Source organism: Nematostella vectensis, chromosome 13 (genome assembly GCF_932526225.1).
Source record: "Nematostella vectensis chromosome 13, jaNemVect1.1, whole genome shotgun sequence".
NCBI classification, from domain to species: Eukaryota; Metazoa; Cnidaria; class Anthozoa; order Actiniaria; family Edwardsiidae; genus Nematostella; species Nematostella vectensis.
Genome location: NC_064046.1, coordinates 9,438,272 through 9,444,344, shown reverse-complemented (window position 1 = coordinate 9,444,344; position 6,073 = coordinate 9,438,272). Strand labels below are relative to the sequence as shown.

The 6,073-nt window shown below is 34.1% G+C and overlaps 1 protein-coding gene across 7 annotated transcripts in view; it reads right to left on the bottom strand.

Moving 5' to 3' along the window:
• LOC5518594 (protocadherin-like protein) overlaps positions 1 to 4,190 on the bottom strand; it is a 99,473-nt gene extending 95,283 nt beyond the window's left edge. For 2 of the 7 annotated variants that reach the window (XM_048720765.1, XM_048720769.1), the window contains exons 1-2: positions 3,928 to 4,184; positions 975 to 1,470 (exon numbers count right to left, since the gene is read on the bottom strand). The gene's annotated coding sequence lies outside the window, so the exon portion shown is untranslated. Of the gene's footprint in view, positions 1 to 974; positions 1,471 to 1,576; positions 1,918 to 2,019; positions 2,169 to 3,927 lie in introns of those variants that run through there. The other 5 variants (XM_048720771.1, XM_048720767.1, XM_048720770.1 and 2 more) reach the window with 5 other exon arrangements.
• Between the last annotated feature and the right edge of the window lie 1,883 nt (positions 4,191 to 6,073).

The following is a 6,073-nucleotide window of genomic DNA, read 5'->3' as shown; positions in this document are numbered from 1 at the left end:
AGTGGTTTCGAGGAAGGGGTTTAAGGGATGATAGCGCAGACCATCAGCTGGGACATATGAGCAAACTATATGAAAATATTCTTCAAACACTATGCACGTAGACTGCTTTCTTATGAACAATTTCCCTTTCTGATATTTATTAAAGCAATCGATTTTCTATTTACTCTCTATATTTTGAAACAAAAAGTCAATCGAAAGCCTTTAACTTTCAGGAAAAGTTAAATAGTGGATTGATTTCATTCTATAAAAACATTGAAATGTTTATTTCTTTAGTATTGCAGGATTTTTAAAAAATATTTTTGTATTTGTCGACCCTTAGTTTCAAAAGTCCAGCTGGTCCGGGCTAATACAAGCAATTTTCAATTCATTTATAGACCCAATCGATTCATTTAGTAGACTACTTTGTCAAGCATTTCATTAGTCCTTCGCTATTTCTTATTCTAATTGTGTTTACTTATAAGCTTCTTCCAAATCAGACTAGATAATATTTACTGCAAACCACTTGAATTTATTTTCTTCGGCTGTCGGTTTTTTTTTTTTTGAGATGGTTTATGTTTAAAAAAAATACTTGGGGTGAGTTCTTTAGGAAAATGTTAATCTTTTGTGTATTTTGTTCTTTGTCGGAAAATCTTCTTGTAGGCGGCTTTTTTCCTGAGAATTATTCATCTTTGTGTACAGAAAGACCTGTATTACAGAGATTATTACCCTACGATCCTTCCTTCCTTGTTTCATTAATAAAAACGTTTAATAAAAACCATTATATGCTGATGTTAACAGACGCTGTCAATAACATCGACTTCCTTAGGTTTTTAGTACAGATCTGGTCGGGAATAATTAATCTGCAATTTCCTCACAAAAAAAATCAGCTTTTTGCTTTAACAGACATTTTACCTTCTAATTTGTAATAGGAATAATCAATCTTTACCTTGCTTCTTGTATTTTGATTTTTTAAATGTATGTTCACAAGATCTTACCTTAGCAACTCGCTTGACTTTCTCCAGCGTTTCTGTAAAGTTCCCATCAACGTAGAGTATCTCGAGTCCGTCTTCAATCCATGGAATCAAATCTTTGATGATTATATAAGTTCCTGATGTAAACGAAACAAAAAAGACCCCTATAGCTGTTGCCCATGCCGTTCCGAATATGTGTTTTGCCTCGTAGAAATCCAACGCAAAGTGAACACAGAGACTCGTTATCCATAAAACAAGGCCAAAGCGACCAAACCACGGATGTCGCTTGTTTTTGTGTCCTATAAAAGAGGTGACCATGTACATTGGGTAGAGAATCGCGTTTAGCTGTTCCCTCGGTACTTCTAGGTTATTCCGTGCTCTCATTTTCCGTATGCGAGTTAAGCAATGAACCACGGAGCTCATGCTTCGTTTGGAAGACATCTTGACTGGTTAGAATATGAACATTTTCCCAAGAACTGCTTCGCTATAGGTGCGTCCCAAAACTGGCAAAGTTCCTGATCTGAAATGAGAAAATTCGAAGCTCAGTAAAATATAAATAAAAGGTTCTTGAAGTCTGTGGTTTTGCAAGTACTGTGTATTTTTAAGTTTGGACGATTATTCAATACCTTACAAAAACATCGCCTTTAAGGGCCAGGTCTTGAACTATCTGTGATCCACCAATATGGAAAAAGCTTATTACATTTGTGAGAGGCTTTATTCGAGCAATATCACATAGCCTAACGGTCTAATCCATCACCTAAATCCTGACAGAATTTAAATTACTTTGCCTCTTCAGCTTAGCGTCTCCTTCAGAGGGGCTAGCTTTCATTATGGGAAAACTAAGACGATGGTATATTGGAAGTGCAATGTCTTTTTCTCTGTTGTAACTACAAAAACTTCTCGATTGTTAGATACTTCGATTCAAAGGGTACTTTATCGATACCAATAAAACCGTTGATGAAACCTTAATCTAACGAAACAGTGGTGTTTGAGAGACTATTGGCAAAACAAGAAGGTTAATATTAAGTAATCAGAAATGGCTTGAATGATAAACCAGCAGGGAACTTACAATAGCAAAAGATCTCGGAGACAGTACCCAAGACGCACCGCCAAATAGTATAATACCAGCAGATGTGATGTTTACTAACAAAGCCTTGCAGTACGGATATTGCCTTACATGAATACCACTCATTGGAGTCAACTGGACTTTGGATTTTCTATCGACACTCACGTCCCATTTGCGATTTTCAGCTCGTGTGACGTCACAAGTTTATGATTGGTCGTTGGCACTTTAATTTAAAGTTTTTTCGCGCCACCAGAGTCGAATAACTTAGCAAGACATCTGTTTTTGACGCTTAGCGTAAATCCCTCAATCTATTTCATTTTTCATTTTCACGGGCAGTTTCATTGTGTTCGTGTGTGTTTTTGAATTTCAATTTGGCACTTTTTTAAAGCTAGACTAGCCTCCCAAAAATAATATTTAGATTGAAATACTGGATTTAGATTAATGTGCTGTTAATTTACTTTATTTCTAAAATCTGAAAAAAGGCTCAGGAAAACGAACGAAATATTTGCTATTCTTACATGTTTGGTGGTATGTTTATTTTTATATAATTTTTAATGACATCTTTTTTTATAATACAACAGAATAGAAATTGGTTTTTACTGTTGTTCTTTGTATGAGATTGATACTCGGGAGACCAAGTAACAACCTCATAAGGAATTGAACGTTTATTATCTCCATATTTTAATAATAAGGGACTAAAATTGAATAATGATGATATAATTGTAGTAAGAATGCAAAGACCCTTATGTTCCAAAAATAGGAATCGGAAATAAGCGCAAAGAAACCTGAAAGTAAATCCAGTAATGATTTATTTACGTTTTCTAAACATAGAACTAATTCAATTCAAATAGGTTCACATACTAAGAGCAAAAGAGTACGACCGCAAAAGTCATGAATTACTGAAAGACGGAAAGCACAACCTTTAAGGGAGAAATCACAAAAAAATAGTTTCTATCCAAAAGGCATGATTACTGTAGCCTTCAGAGGGGAAGCACAGCAAATAGCTTTTATCCAAAAGGAAAGAATCACTGTAGCCTTCACAAGGGGAGCAGAGCATAAAGCTTCTATTACTTTATTTGTTGTTTTTTTAAGTCAAAAGAAAAAAAGAGATTGAATAGGATACGAATGGCAGTTGTTTATTATATCCCTGCAACAGTCACGGAAGCAAATGTGATATGATTTTTTTTAAGTGTGCTAATTTTGGAGCAAATTTCATACTAACCACTTTTACACTAATCACTTTTACACACCAGGCTGTTTGAAATTTGTGTCGGTGATTCTTCTTTTAATACGCGCAGCTGTTTTCAAGATTGTGGCCCATAAACGCTCTGATCTCAGAAAAAAATATTTGATGTTCTTTTTAATGCATGTTGTTTATTGTTTCATTGTCAGGAAAATGTTAATCAATATTTCATTCAATATTCATTATTGCGATGGTAAAAGACTATCTTTAACTTTAAAATATACCTTATATATATATTTGTCATATTTTGTAATGGCGACGAATAAGCTTCAATTGTAATGCTTCTCCGTGTTTCAGCTCTTAGCTTTGTCAGTTACATGGTTTAAACTGCTTGATCTTGGCAACCATCTTTAAGCTTTAAAGAGACTAATTCCAGATCTTACCCTATGTTTTTTAAGCGAGTTCTTGATTTTTATGTTTTGTGTAATTTTATTAAGATTTCCAAAATTTTTTTACTCTTCTTGTTATTGGCCTAGCACAACTCAGTTAAGGAATCTCTATTTGGACGAACAATTTCTACTTGGATGAAAAACTAAGACTTCAGATCCAGCCATCAAAATGAAGCCGTTTGTATGCTTGTTCAAAATTTCATTGTTAATTTAATTTTCAAATCCCTCTTTAAAAAAAATTTCATAAACGTAAAATTACTTTTGAGAAATAAGGCCTACCTGTTACCGTAGTTTGATATCCCTTCATCCTTTTGGTATGAAAATCTCGTTTACCTTTGTTCCCTCTAAACGCGGATGCTTGGCTATCCTTGAACGCCCAGAGGTCGATACTGTAGTCATTCAATTCTGGGCTTCTTCAAGACGAATTCTGTTGGCTCTTATCTTCTGTCTCTAAGGGACTATTTTCTAGGCAGAGGTAGAGGCACGCTAAGGTAGGGTTTTTCCTTGAACATCCGAACAGCCTGAGGGGCTAACAATAGCCTTTAATGACCTAACTCGTTACACTTTAATGATAATAACATTTTTGAAACAAGCACATAATGAGAGTCCGCTATTCAAATAATTTCTTTACTTTTGAATAAGAGATAAGTAACGACGTTAATGTTTGAAAGAGGAGATATTTTAAATAGATAAAAAAGTAGAAAATTGTACTCGACATTAAGGTCAGAAAATGTATGTTTTCATCTTGAACTTTTCTCATGAGTATTACACCATTCTTAACGCCAGCAATGAACTTTACATGTTTCTGTTATGTAATTCGTATGACTCCTCGGCAAACGTTTACTGAATCATGTACACAATGAACTTGAATCCTTCCGCTTCTTGGATCCCCTAATCTTAAGGACATTAAAACTTGAATGTTCGATTTCCAGTGTAAATAAAACAGCAGTCTATATGCGTCACTTCCCATATCCCCTTCCTGTCATTGCGTTGCTAAAATATATATAAAAAGAATGATTTGATATTTTAAAGAACACCATTCAAGACTGTGGTAAAGAACTCTTTCGCCGATTTGTTTTCACTCTACTTTTCGGTACAAACAGATACCTAAGTAACAAAAAAAACATTACAGATATTAAAAATTAAAAAAAATTAAAAATTAAAAAACATTACAGATATTAAGTTTCTATGATACTCATAGTCAAAAATCTTATCTATTGGGTGATATTCAATGAGTATAAAGTATAGGGAGTCACGAAAGAAGAAAAAACAAACATAAGGAAAAATGGCACAAGTTTGTTTGTAATGTTTAGTTTCCCCTTAGTAATGTCAGTCAAACTTGAGAGTTTGTCTCGGGGTAATATCTAGACAAATTTAAAATCGTTTACGGAAAAAGGTTAGCAAACATATCAGATATATCTTGTAGTCCCACGGTCTTGCTCACTGTGATCCCCGTGATGTTTGCTGACTTGATTATGATGTCAGCAGTACGTGTTTGCAAATGGTGTTATCGCGTGGGACATTACTCTCATGAGTACTACAGAATAATAATCAGTCAGAAGATTGAACTAATGTTTTAAATGACGGCCATTATCGCCGAATAATGTCTTTTGGGTAGTGTTCGACTTAATAAGAACAAGTAAAGTAGTAATTTTGGGGGACCTTGAATATTCAATAATTATTTTTGTACTGTTTAGTAGGAAGTGGGTGGTAATGAAAATATGGACTTAGATTCACGGCATATTGCCCTTGAGAATGCAACACTTTGCACATTTTACAGCTTGTGTTACTGTAACAAATTAAATTTGCAGTTTATTAAAAAGGAACTATTTGGCGTAAAAAGAACAATTCCGTTACTTTGGCCGAGAAGTTGTATCTCATCGGAAACAAGAGTCTTTCGGAAATCCAATTCTAATAATCATCTTGGGAACCCTTGGGTGATTAATTTTCTACCAAACAATTTATTCCCAGTAAACCTAAACTCCTCAAATTTAAAGCTTCAGAAAGATATAAAGGCAATCGTGAATTTAAGATATGTATACCCTCCTACCAAAAGATCGAAAGATTACACAGGCGCGCATACTGAATCACAGGGAGCCCAAGCTTTGTATTTGTGTCTATCTTACGGTCAACATTGTACAAAAACAAAATTAAGTGAAAAATAATAAAAAAATTTCTTCAGCTTTCACCAAATCTTAAGAACATGCCGAGGCTCAGATAGCAGAAAAAAATATTCTAAAATGCAGAATCAAATTGTGCTCATAGTAACAACCTTATTGTTGCTATTGATCATTAATATAATTCTCTTCCTAATAATTCATTGGGAATTATATTTTTATATACACTAAAATTTAAGATCATCGTTGAGAACATATTCAGCCTTAAAATGTCCCAAAAATTAGAACGGCTTAGCCTTCACTGAAAA